Raw genomic sequence first — 13,468 nt, 5'->3', positions numbered from 1 at the left:
CATGTACTCTGACTGGGAATTGAACTGGCAACCCTTTGCTTTGCAGTCCAATGCTCAATTCACTGAGCTACACCAGCCAGAGTTCATTGTTTGATTCTTATATGTGCCCTGATCAAGGGTTGAACCAGCAACCTTGACATATTGGGGTGACACTCTAACCAACTGAGCTACCTGGCCAGCTCATTTTTTTCTTTTGCCTATTTTGTAAGGTAGACACTGTGGTTACTTATTTAAGACCTTTCTTATTTTTTAATACAGGTGTTTGTTTTCAGCTTCATCTCAAAAATGTTGATATGTTTCATTTTCAATCAGTTGAAATGTTTTACAGTGTCCTTTTTGAACCTATGAGTTATTTAGAAGTATGTAATTTTGGTTCCAAATATTTGGGGATTTCCCAGCCGTCTCCTTATTATTGACTTATATTTTAGTTTCATTGCAATCAGAGAACATCTATTGAGAATTGTTTTTTTTGACCCATTACATGATTTATATTGGAAAATGTTTTATTTGCATTTGGAAAACATTAGTCCATTGAGTGCTCAACAGTGGTAGCTTTAGGATTTATAGTGGACATCTTTAAATTATTAGAACGTGCTTCCAAGTGATATACCACATCATGTAAAACCTCATAACAGCGTTTCTCCATTTCTCCCCTCCTGTATTTGTGCTATTGTCATACATGTTGCTTCTATGTATACTATAAACCCAATAATACTTTATGTTTTACTTAAAGGAGTTATATTTTTAAACATTTAAATAATAGTAAAAAGTATTTATATTGTAGTTACTATTTTTGGTGCTCTTTGTTTAGACTCCGATTTTCTTCTGTCCAAAGAATTTTCTTTAATATTTCTTGTAATTCACATTTCTGGTGCTATATCTTTTCAGCTTTTGTTTGTTTTTATCTTACATTTGGAGATTTTATTTTATTTTATTATTTTATTTTACTTTATTTTATGTTATTTATTTTTTGTGTGTGTTATGGTACTTATTTACTAGGGATTGTTTTAAGCACCTTTTAGGTTTTCTTTAAATTTATTGTGTAAAAGAATTAATTTTTTAAATGTTTTGGTTTTAGAGAGAGAGCAGGAAGAGAGAGTGAGAGGGAAGCATCAATTCATTGCTCCACTTATTGCTGCATTTATTAATTGATTCTTGTATGTAACCTGACTAGGGACTGAACCTGCAATCTTGGTGTATTTGACTCACTCTCTAACCAACTGAGCTAACCTGCTAGGGATAAAAACACATTTTATTTTGGTAATATACACAACATAAAATTTGCCATTTAAATCATTTTAAAGCTAACATTGAATTGATTAAATCAACAGTGTTGCATAACTTCCACCACTGTCTATTCCCAAAATTTTTCATCACCTCAGACAGAAACTTTTTTCCCATTAAGCAATATTTCTTATTCCCCATCCTTTCAGGCTCTGGTAACTTCAAGTCTACTTCTGTCTCTATGAATTCGCTTATTTTAGATATTTTATATGAGTGAAACCATATAATATTTGTCTTTCTTGTGACTGACATTTTATTTAGCAAAATGTTTTGAAGATTCATTCATATCATAAGATATCTCAGAATTTCATTCACTTTTATGACAGAATAATATTCCATCACATATTTTGTATACATTTTATATATGTATACAGCACATTTTCTTTACCCACTGATCTATTGATGGACTGTTGGATTGTTTACAGATTTTTGCTATTGAGAATAATATCACTGTGAACATTGGTGTAAGTATCTAATTAAGTTTAAGTTTTCTGTTATTCAGTATATAAACCTAGGAATAGAATTTCTAGGTTTTTGGTAATTTCATTTAATTGTTTGGAGAACCTCCAAACTTACCTTTGTTTTCAAAACCTACTTTAGGGAAGGAGTCTAGGTTTTCCTTTTCATATTGTTTCTCTTATTACATTAAAGATGCTGTATCACTATCTTCTGATTTGCATTATTTCCAAGTTAAAATCTGCTGTCATTTATTTTTGTTTCTATAAATACAATGTATTTTTATTCTCACTGCTTTTAAGCTTATTTCCTTATTTCTAGTTTAAGTAATTTTGTGATGTGCTTTGGTGTGATTATTTTTCTTATTACTTGTGCTTAGGTATATTTGGCTTTTTGAATATGCCATTTATAGTTTTCTACTAATTTAGAACATTTTCTTCCATTATTTTTCAAATATTTATTTTTTATTCTTCTTTCTCTCCTTTTCTTTAAGCACTCTAATTATATATATTTTAGAACTCTTAATGTCTTTTTATTTCTCACTGACACACTGTTTTAGTTTTGCCATTTTTTTCTCCTTCATTTTGAGTAGTTTCTATTGCTATGTCTTCAAGTTCAATAATATTTTTTTCTGCAATGTCTAATCTACTCTTAATTCTATCTGGAATATATTTAATCTCATTTATTTTAGTTTTTATCCTTAGAAATTCAATCGATTCTTCTTTATATCTTCTATGTCTTCACCTAACAAATTAAATCTTTTGTCAAGATTCTTAATATAAGAAATTCACTTTTCAAAATCAATTTAATGTCCTTGTTTGCTAATTCTGTCATCTGTGTAATTTATGTGTCTATCTCAATTTATTGCTTTTTATCTTTGTAATGGGTTATATTTGCCTGCTTCTTCCATGCTTGATAATTTCTTTTAGTCCTCACCCAAAGAAATGTTTATTAATTTTAGAGAGCAAGGTAGGGGAAAAGAGAGAGAGACAGAGACAGGGAGGGAAACACCCATGTGAGAGAGAAACATCAATTGGTTACCTCCCATTCATGCTCCCATTGGGGATCAAACCTGCATCTTAGGTATGTGCTCTGACTGGGATCCAACCCACAGTCCTATGATATGCATGACAACGATCAAACCAGTTGAGCCAGGATGCATGCCTGATAAATTTCATTGAATACCAGACATTGTGAATATTATTCTGCTTTTAAAGTTTATTCTGAGAAGTTAATAGGTTTATTTCTTATAGGTTCTGCTTTTAAATTTATTAAGTAGGATTAGAACATGATTCAGTTTAATGATAATCTTGCCCCACCATTGAAATCAAACACTTCTGAGTTATCTAACTAATATCCAATGAATTATGAGGGACAGACTATTTCCAGCCCTTCGGGACCTCTATAAATTGTTTCCTCTAATCCTTTTGGTAGCTATTCTGTCATCTCAAGTCATTTCTTTACACACATGTGCTAATCAGGACTCAGTCAGATAGTAAAAGGGGACCCTCTGCAGATCCCCGGAGTTCTCTGGGAAGCTTTCACTTTCCCTGTAGTCTTTTCTCCCTTAAGGTGGCTGTGAACTTCCTAGATTCCAGCAACCTCTTGTGAACCCAAGGAGTCTGACAACTTCAGTCTCCTGCATTCCTCTCTCTATCCTGCAACCTGGAAAAAATTTCAGATAATAAGCTGGGGAATTATAATGCTTATCTCATTTTTTTCCCATTACTTAGAAAGGGACCACTGTCCTTTGCTCTCACATCCAATGTTTTGAGAGCTGTTGTTTCATATATTTGTCCAATTTTTTATTGTTATTTTAGTTGAGATTATAAATCCAGTCTCTGTTACCCCAATTTGGCTAGAAACAGAAATAAGTCCCCTTACTTCTTTTCTCTTTTTGAAGCTTACTAAAATTATCTCTCGAATGGTTATAGAGGAGAAAGGGTGCATGCAATTAGAATGCCTTGATAAATCTACCATGTAAATGGAATCTAAAATTTTAATATTTGCTAAAAATTGAAAAAAGTTTAGATAATGCAAGTACATCAAATAATGAACTTGGTATAAATTGAGAGTATTAATTCCATTATAACTGGGCTCTTAAGTCTAAAATTTACTCTAAAATTTCTTTTCCATGTGGATAGTCTCCAGATTTCAACTTCAACTCTCCAAGCATAATTCACTACTTTGGAGGTTAAACAATTTATTATTGGATGAGCTTTAGTCATATGTCTATTTTGCAACAACTACTTATTGAGTGTCTAGAATTTTCCAGGCAACATTCTAGGCTCTGTCTATACAAACATAAACAGAATATATATACTTTACTCTCTTGAGGAGCTCACATTGAAATCTTGTAGCCAGACATGTAAACAAATAATAGCAACACAACTGTTAATTTCCATAGCCAGCACATGTTGAAAATAATATATTTTCTCTAACAGAACAAAGGCCTAAGTACTGTGGGAAAATGAGTGCATTATAAATGGTTTGATTAAGCCTTCATACAAGGGTTATGTTGAAGAAAAGCACAAGATGAGGTTCAAAATGAAAAGTCAAATAAAGAAGGATTTTTATCAATAAAATACATTAAAAAAAATAAAAACTTTAAAATAATGACCTAAAAAAAAAAGAAGGATCTTGACTATCATTCTAAAGAATCTAGGTCTTAATTATGGATAAAGAAAGAACTCTTAAAAGCTGTTAAGTAGAAATGTGCTATGGTCAAATTTGCATTACACCAATCTCCCTGAAAAAGGGAAATCAAACGGGTTAGCAGGTGTCAGCAAATCATAGGCCAAGGGCCAATCCAGCCCACCATGCTTTTGTGTCATCAATAAGGTGTCATCAGAGTACAACCACACATATTTGTTTACATATTATGCTACAATTATAGACTCGAGTAGTTACAACTTGAGTAGACCATATGTCCTATAAAGCTGAAAGTATTTACAATTAAAGACCTTACAGAAAAAGTTTGTAGGCCCATCGGTTAGTGTGAGTCAAGAATGATTTCAGAAACTAATTAGAAAGGTTTTGGTAATAATTCTAATGGGGCACTATAAGAGCCTGACATTTAACAGGGGTTCTCAAATGTTTAGTATTATTGGACCACAATTTTCACTATTTCCTTCAGCATTAAATCAAAATCAGGAGGCATTTTGTTAACCAACAACTGGTGTCTGCGAATAAAGCAGTATGTGGGCGAAGCAGTGTGGAGATTGGCAGCGCTGCTTTATTCATTAAGCTATGCCTCTCTCCATGCACACGTTGCTGTGCTCCTTTGAAATGAGCCTGAAGCACCTTCTCCAATTTACATCATGGTTCATAAAAAAGACTATCTTTCTTTTGTAGTTTAGGTGTTCAGAAGTGAATATAATATTAAGTTATTGAGTATATATCTTTCCCTGCACATATATTAAGAATGGATTCCCACTCTGGAGTATTATCCAACTATGACTCAAAATCTCTTCACCACTACCCACTATAGTATTTCTCTTTCTGATTGCGTGCTATTGATATACAAAGCCAAATGGTGTCATTTGATAGAGAAATTTTGCCAACAGCTTGCCTTGTTTTTTTCTGAGCGTAATATTTGTCACTTTGCAGATGGTTTTATGTGTTTCTTGGCAATGTGTGACTTGCAAATGGTTTTACTATAAAAGAAAGAATAAATTTTGATCATTTTTGATTTTAGCAGAAAAACCAACAATTCAGTGCTAAAAAAGCACAATTTTGTGATTGTTCTGGAGAAATTTGATTGTTTTATGAGGTCATTTTACTTTTAAAATGGCATACACATCTTCATGGCTTTAGGTTGTTATTTGACTGTATTTTACAAGACAATATCCTGAAGATTAAAATGGTCCCTAGTTGGTTGAATAAAACTCAATTTTCAGTTATTACATGTCACATGTTTGATTTCCAATTTTCTTTATCATTTTATTCCTTTTTTTAAAAAAGATTTTCTTTCTTTATTTGTAGAGATAGGGAAGGTAGGTAGAAAGAGAGAAAGAGAAACATCAATGTGAGAAAGAAACATTGATCAGTTGCCTCTCGTATATCAGCCAACCAGGTACCAAACACACCAGTCAGGCATATGCCCTGACCAGGAATTGAAATGGAGACTTTTTGCTTTGTGGAATGACACCAAACCAACTGAGCCATAGTGGTCAGGGGTCTTTATAACATTCTTTGAAGACATCACGATATATTCTCTTATTCCTACATGCACAGATTTACTCTTTTTAATTTCACTGAACCATTGTTCAATATCTAAAATTATGGCATTGTTCTGAGTGTTGTTATTTGATTTTCAAGACTTTGAACTTCAATGAGAAACTTTTGAGCCATTTATAATGTTGAAAAAATGGGGACTTAACACAATCTATTAAAATTTTAAAACACAGTTTTTAATACATGTGAGATTTACAATAATATGTAAGAGTTAACTAAGATGAACTCTCTTGATAAAGGCAGCTGAGGTAAACTGATAAACACATATTTTCCAGCACCTTGCCAACTTTTAATAAAGATGAGTAAGCACATGCTAAGATTTTGATGATAATCTTAATCAACTTTATTTTTCAAATTCTTAAAATGTAAGTGAAAAAATTTGCACAATAATTTTTTCCCCAAAACACCACACTCTCTGTGGATCCTTAATCAATTGACCATTTCTGAGAACGATGATTATAGCAAAACAATGATAAAAAACATACTTATAATTGTTAGTCTCATTCTTGAAAATTCAGCTGTATTAAATAATCTCTCAATCAAAAATTATTTAGTTCAAGTAATAAATTTATATTCAGAACTCAAGAATTACCTGGTTTTTGGCCATTTCTTCTTCATCATCACATTTAAGCACAATATTAACAAAACACCCAGAAAGCATAACATATAGTGCTCCAGGGGAAAGCCGGTATGAGAAGTACTCACTGCCATCCAGGAGTTAATCATTTGGTTGATGTGAGAGCATACAGGTACTTAACAAATTATAATAGAGTAGAAATAATTGAGTAGAATGGACTCAATAATCATTTAACACCTAAGTTAGAGGTGTCGCTGACTTGTTCTATCAGAATCTAAAACCAATGGATGCAATAAAATGTTTATTTCCCTCCCCATTTAAAAGACTCATGTGTTAAAACAGAAATGTCGAAACTTTGGAGCTGAAAGAGCATGTATGGATACAGGCAAAACTCTTATCCAGAGAGTCGCACAGAATTAAGATATTCAGAAGTCCCAGTACACAATCCTATACTAGTAACACATCCCTTAAAGCTTCTGAAAACATGTCTTATCTATATACCTGCCAGCTGTATAAATAGCTTATAACTTTGAGAAGATGCATTAGAACATTAATAATTAAACAAGTATAACATTAAATTAAGGGCATCCCCTAATACACCTTCATAGCTGTGTTGTCTTTTTTCCTATTAAGAACAAGTAGCTGCATATTAGTAATAGGTAAATATTATAGTAAATACAGTTTATACTTGAAGATTATTACTCCCCAGGGAATAGATACTTAATTTGTGCTCATAATAATAACAACCTAATGAACGTCACATCTTTCAGGAGAGCTTAATAAACTTCAAAGAAGACAAAACAAGAATGTATGAGTGAAAGTACATCCTTAGCCTTTCATTAGGCAAAATGAGCATGAGTTCTGGCCCAGCATGGCTTCCAAAGTTAGCACTCCCAACTACAAAGCAAATGTATGCAGAGAAATGTACAACAAAAGACATAGCTTTTAAAGCTCTAGTTGAATTTCCACAAATGTTACTTACAAAAGCCACCATTCTCTGTGTTAACAAAAAGTTGTGGATCCGTTCTTCACTAAATCCTCTTTTCTTGCATAATCCACCTTGTGCACTTTAGCTTGAGTGTGTTTTATCTGACCTAATCCTGGGCTCATTCACTCTCAAATAGAAGCAACAGGATTATTTTACACTTAAACGAGATCCAATCTTTATGAGACTCGTAAGAGGACACCTGGCTGATACAGAATTTAAGTGAAAGATTAACCAGGTGCTTAAGGGACATAATTATTTCAAATATAATACAGTTTATAATAAAAAGAATTACTATCAGACCATATCAAGGATGCATTTTAAAATGCACACATTAAGTTCTAGTTTATGGATGTCTATTATGTAGATATTTTATTCATGTAATGTTTACACACCTACATAAATAGAGTATTACTTTCAAGAAAAGAATCTATAATCTATTAGTAATTTTATGATCCAAAGAGAGTGCTCATAGTTTTATTTATGTCTTTCTTTCATTTTCAGCACCTCCATGGATTAAAATGAGTTGAGTAGAGTTAGGCTTTGTGGCTTAGCAAATTAGTCTCTGGTTTTTCTTTTAATGCAGTGGACAAAAAAAGGACAATAGAAAGTAATCTAAGCCCCCATGAAGCTAGAAAGCATGGATTAGTATGAAGTAAGTCTATCTTCCTTAGCTTAGCTTTATAGGACCATTACACTAAAAATGTGTGTGTGTACTTTCATGGGTGTTGTATGCATATATATTTTACATTTGTTGAGTATGCAAACACATGTTTTCTTTGGATCTTACATTCTAGCTTACCATTACTAATGTGTTGAAGGCTCATATTTACTTTAAATACAGCTTTCTTATTTCAGAGCCTGTCAATGTCTCAACTATAAAATAAATCAAGTTAAAGCCAGTCATAGCTATCAAAATATTCTTTTGACTATAAAATCTACATAAAAATCTATACAATTGATATATTGTATATTTTTCAATCTATACAAAAAATCTATGCAATTGATACATTGGATATATTTCTTTTTGAAATTTGCACGGGTATTTTTAAAAAGAAGAAAGTATCACAAACATTTAAGAAAAATGGAGAATAATAACACAGAGATATACATCTTGTACAGTACATCTTGGCTTTTACCATCAGGAAAATGGAATGTGACTAATATGTCAGAGAGATTGGAAAGTACAACAATAGTACTTTTTTGATATATCAAGACATCAAAGTTTGTTAAAGTTAGTCATCAAAAGAAACAAAATCCATTTACATGTGGAAATAATGGAGATCAAAATACTATCTCTTTAAGTATTACTCACCTCAAGTCATATCTCAAGTGATTGAAATTTTCTCATTCCCCTGAGGCTCAGTTTCTTCACCTGTAAAATGAGGGAGTTGGAACAATTCTAAATTTTCTTTTTAGTCAACCTTACTCTCAAGTAAATAAAAGTCCATATATTCTATTGATGGAAAAATACATTCCAGATAATTATATTTCTAGTAATTTAGAGTCATATATTAATTAATGAATCTCTTGGGAACAAGTAAATTTCATAGCAGAGTTAACAGAGCTATTGAAGTAACAATAAATTCTGAGGAGCTATGTTTCTGTCATCATTCATTGCAGAAGTGGTTCCCACCAAGCTGCATGTGAGTGTAGATGTACAGAACATAAGCAATGGTAGCGAAACCTTCCAGAATGATGTTCAAGTGCAGTTACCTTACCAGGGTATAAAAAATTATGTTATGTGATTTGAAGTGCATACTATATTACCTACACTAAATTTATAAATTTCATGTTCAAAGCTAATATTTAAACATTTCTAAGAGAAAAGTAAACAATAAAAGTTGTTTATGATACCAATATTTAGTTAGCTTAACCATTTCAGTTAAAAAGAAGTGACTAATCTTTTTCTTCAGCAATATATTGCAAAATAATGAAATTACCTTAGTTTTAAAATAATGTGGCATGTTGACACAAGAAAAAGATATATATATATATATATATATATATATATATATATGTATATTAAAAACATATATGAAGAGAAATTCTGGGAATCCATTCTCTGTTGGCTCATTCAATAATGCAATAAGAAAAAACACTTCAAGATATGTATATTTCACTGTTACACATTACTCCCAACTTCTTCGATGAATGCCTCCTATCAGGCTTATTCTGTAAAGAAAATACTTTAAAAGGTTTGAAATACTTTAAAAGGTTTGAGATGTCCAACTGTTGGTAATTTGTTCCTATTGAATAGGTATCTGTTCTGATTGGTTGGTGGTCATGGTACCCTGTTTAATATTTCTAGTGTCACACTTGGAGGGAAGTAACCATAGGGGCCATGACTTCCATAAGGCTATCTTCTCAGCCATTAATTAAACAGTACTTAGTCACGATTATGTCAGTGCCTATTGCTGCATGCCTAACATTTACCTAGGGTTCAATGAGGACTTAGAAAAAACATAAAAAGAAAACATTAGGAAATGAAAAAATAATATATTCATATGCATGTATATATTTAAAATTTATATATTTATATACATACATTAAAAGGCACAAAATATACATATATAAATACATACCTATGCATATATTCTACCACACCTTCTAAAGAAAATTGTTGCTTTCACAGATGACAAAAATAAGCACAAATAAAAATATATAGAAATTGAAAATAAATTTGCAAAAACACTTTAATGCACATGTATTAGCATTAATAAAATGTAGTATAGAAAAGGGGAATTCCATATTTTGTCAGCATAGAGAGCCCAGTACTCCCAAGACAAACTTAATTAAGAAGGCTTTAAACTGCTGGGTTGTTATATGAGCAAACTGTAGAGGCTAGATCCTTTACTTTTAAATACAATTTAGTAATCCTTCCCTGCTGTTACTTACAGTTATGATCATTTATATACCAGGAACCTACAATTTATAGTTTCCATTTATGTATTAGATGACAGTACATTTTAATTATGTCAATTTCTTTCTTCTGAAGCAGAAATGTCCCACTGACATTTATTTTATTTTTATATTTATTTTTTTATCCCCACCTGAGGACATTTTTTCACTGTTTTAAGAGAGAGAAGGAAAGTGAGAGTGAATGAGAGAGAGAGAGAGCATGCGAGAGTGAGAAACAGCTATATGAGAGAGAAACATCAATCTGTTGCCTCTCATAAGCATGCTGACAGAGAATCAAACCTGCAACGAGGGCATGCGCCCTTACCAGGAATCAAACCCACCACCTTTTGGGATGATCCTACAACCAACTGAGCCACAACAGCCAAGAATCCACTGACATTTATTTATTGAGGATCAATATGTAGATTTGTAAATATTTTCTTACAATTGAAAAATGTTTTTTGTAGAAAATTTGACAAATTCAAAAATCTTTAAATCTGAATGATATCACCAAAGAGAATAAGTTATAATATTTGCATATCTTCATTGCCTTATATAGATGCATACACATATTTTTGTATGTGTTTATACAAACACTATTTTGATAGCTGCAAAATTTTGTTTTGTTAAATTTGAGAGAGGACAGAAGACTTTGCCTTTGGGGATGTACAAATCTTTCATTTGGTAAAACTCAATAAACCCTTAATTATTGAAAGATAAAGATCTGACTGTGGCATGGGAAGTTTGAGATTAAAAGAATCTATGATTTTCTAGTTAATAGTATAGAAACTATTTTTTCCTGGGATCCCTGATTGCACCTCTGCATATATAATAGAGAGGGGGTCCAGAGGCTTGAGCTGAAGACAAAACACTTCAAATCTATCCTCTCTTTCACAGAGAATTGTTGACTCTGAACACTTGTCTTTTTCCTTTTCATTAAAATAACTTTATATTTATTCAAGGAGGCACATGACCCTGTAGCTACATGGTCTATTTGAATAAGGTTTGGCCAATGAATTGTAACTAGACATGTTGTGTAGCCCTATCAAAAGAAATCTTCATCCACAAGAATAAGCAGGCCCTCTTTCCTCCTTCAGTCTGAGTAGAGTGAAAAAGTGAACACTGAAGTTCAAATCTCCAACTTGGAAACTGGCAGGGGCACACATTATGACAGAGAGGAAAAATATGATCATGGTCACCCACTGCAGACTTGTGCAACCTACCTTCTGAATTCTTTTACAGTGTTATTTTGGGGTTTACTCTTAGAGAAGAATTCATTTCATAACTGATAAATTTTCACTGGGATGGAGAAGACTGGAGAAGACTGGAGGGAAGTTATTCAGAGAGGGATTTGGATAGGGAAAGGAGACTTACTGGTGACCATGACATAGATAAAGGAGACAGACATGATCTTCTGAACATTTTAAGTTCCTTTTCTTATCACCAAGACTTCAGTGAAGTACAGGGACATGTTTATGTTCTGGTATTAGCTATATTTTAGGAAAGTGAGAAATACACCTGTTTACACTTAGAATGTGGAGAAGCAGTTGTATAGAAATGAATGATTTTGTACGGTAATTACAAGAGTGATCCGAAGTGAGCTGAGAGCTGATTTAACCAGGGGCACTGGAGATGGATTTGTGAAACATTCAAGCATTCCTCTGGTTTTCTCAGAAATAATTGTTGAGGAAATCCCACTACAATCTTGGACTTTGAAACATGGGATGACTTGTTTTCCAGCGGATTAATGATAGAAAATGATAATCCTAAAGATGAAAGAGTGGAGATGTGGGGTTATTAATATAAAAGCATAGAAAAACTTTGACATGTTATCATTATTGTTATTGGGTTGGCCAAAAAGTCCATTTTGTTTTTTCTGTAAAATGAAAGACATGTTTTTCAGTTTCACCAAAAACTTTATTGATTTGGATATTTTGAGTATGCTGGTTATCTCCTGTGGTATAACATTGATTGCTCTCAATTAATGCCTCAATTTGATTGCTATCAACTCCAACTGGTCTACTCAACTGTAAAGCATTATCGAGAGAGAAATCTCCAGCATGAAACTTCGCAAACCACTTTTGACATGTCTGATCAGTCAGAGCACCTTCTCCACACACTGCACAAATCTTTTTCTTGCCTTTCAGTTGCATTTTTAGCTTTCTTGACATAATAAAGTATAATATGCCAAAATGTTGCATATTTTGTTCCATCTTCAATATTAAAATGGCCGCACAAAAATTCAGCAATTTCAATAGTTTTTAAATTTATGCTAATGTGACAGCTGTCACAACACAATCTAACTAAATTGTTTAAAATAAAGTTAAAGACAACTAAGTGCTGATCGAGTCATCTCAGAGAAAACAAATGAACTTTTTAGCCAACCAAATGTTATTAAAGTATAAGTTTTAAATATTTATATTTATTTTTTGAGGAAAAATAATTTCTGCTAAAGTCTTATTTGTAGAATAGACATCTAAACTCCTCTTCTATGTATTTTTTCAAGAAGTGTTTTGATTTTTTGAGCTACGCATAATGATATGGAATTAGGAAAATTACACAATTTTTAGACTAGCTGCAAATGAAAATAGCATGTATACAAGCTAAGGACAAGTAGAGTGATGCTAACAATTCCATGGTGGGTTTCAAATGCAGTGGAAAATAATTAGTGGGCTCATAATGCCTGAAAGTGAAATCAGTTGATAACAGAGAATCTGTGATGAAAATTAGAAATTGTGTTAAGTAAAGACTGAAGTAACATATGTTATGAAATCACTTGAGAAGATAGAAAATGATTTTTATTCATAAAGAAAGCCTTTAGAATAAAATTACATACTTTTTCTGACTGCCAAAATTAGAATTTGATAAAGCTAAAAATGTGTTTTGAAGAATTTTGTATAGTAAAAAAACATTGCAAGGCATTGCTTCTTATTTTATTTTGTCAACACTGCTTCAATTGTTCATAAGCATTTCTTTATCAAATAATTTACTTAAAATGCTTGTTTTGTGTCTTTAAGTAACTGAATATT

The 13,468-nt window shown here is 32.1% G+C and overlaps 1 long non-coding RNA gene across 1 annotated transcript in view; it reads right to left on the bottom strand.

The window, feature by feature from the left end:
- The window catches only part of LOC123827478, a 60,024-nt gene extending 52,367 nt beyond the window's left edge, over window positions 1-7,657 (bottom strand). The window contains exon 1 of the long non-coding RNA XR_006787222.1: window positions 7,536-7,657. This is a non-coding gene — a long non-coding RNA (uncharacterized LOC123827478). The remainder of the gene's footprint in view (window positions 1-7,535) is intronic.
- Window positions 7,658-13,468: the final 5,811 nt, after the last annotated feature.

Source organism: Phyllostomus hastatus, unplaced genomic scaffold, assembly GCF_019186645.2.
Source record: "Phyllostomus hastatus isolate PE091 unplaced genomic scaffold, TTU_PhHast_1.1 phas_contig_86, whole genome shotgun sequence".
NCBI lineage: Eukaryota > Metazoa > Chordata > Mammalia > Chiroptera > Phyllostomidae > Phyllostomus > Phyllostomus hastatus.
The sequence above is the reverse complement of the archived record's forward strand: the minus strand, read 5'-3'. Positions and strand labels throughout refer to the sequence as shown.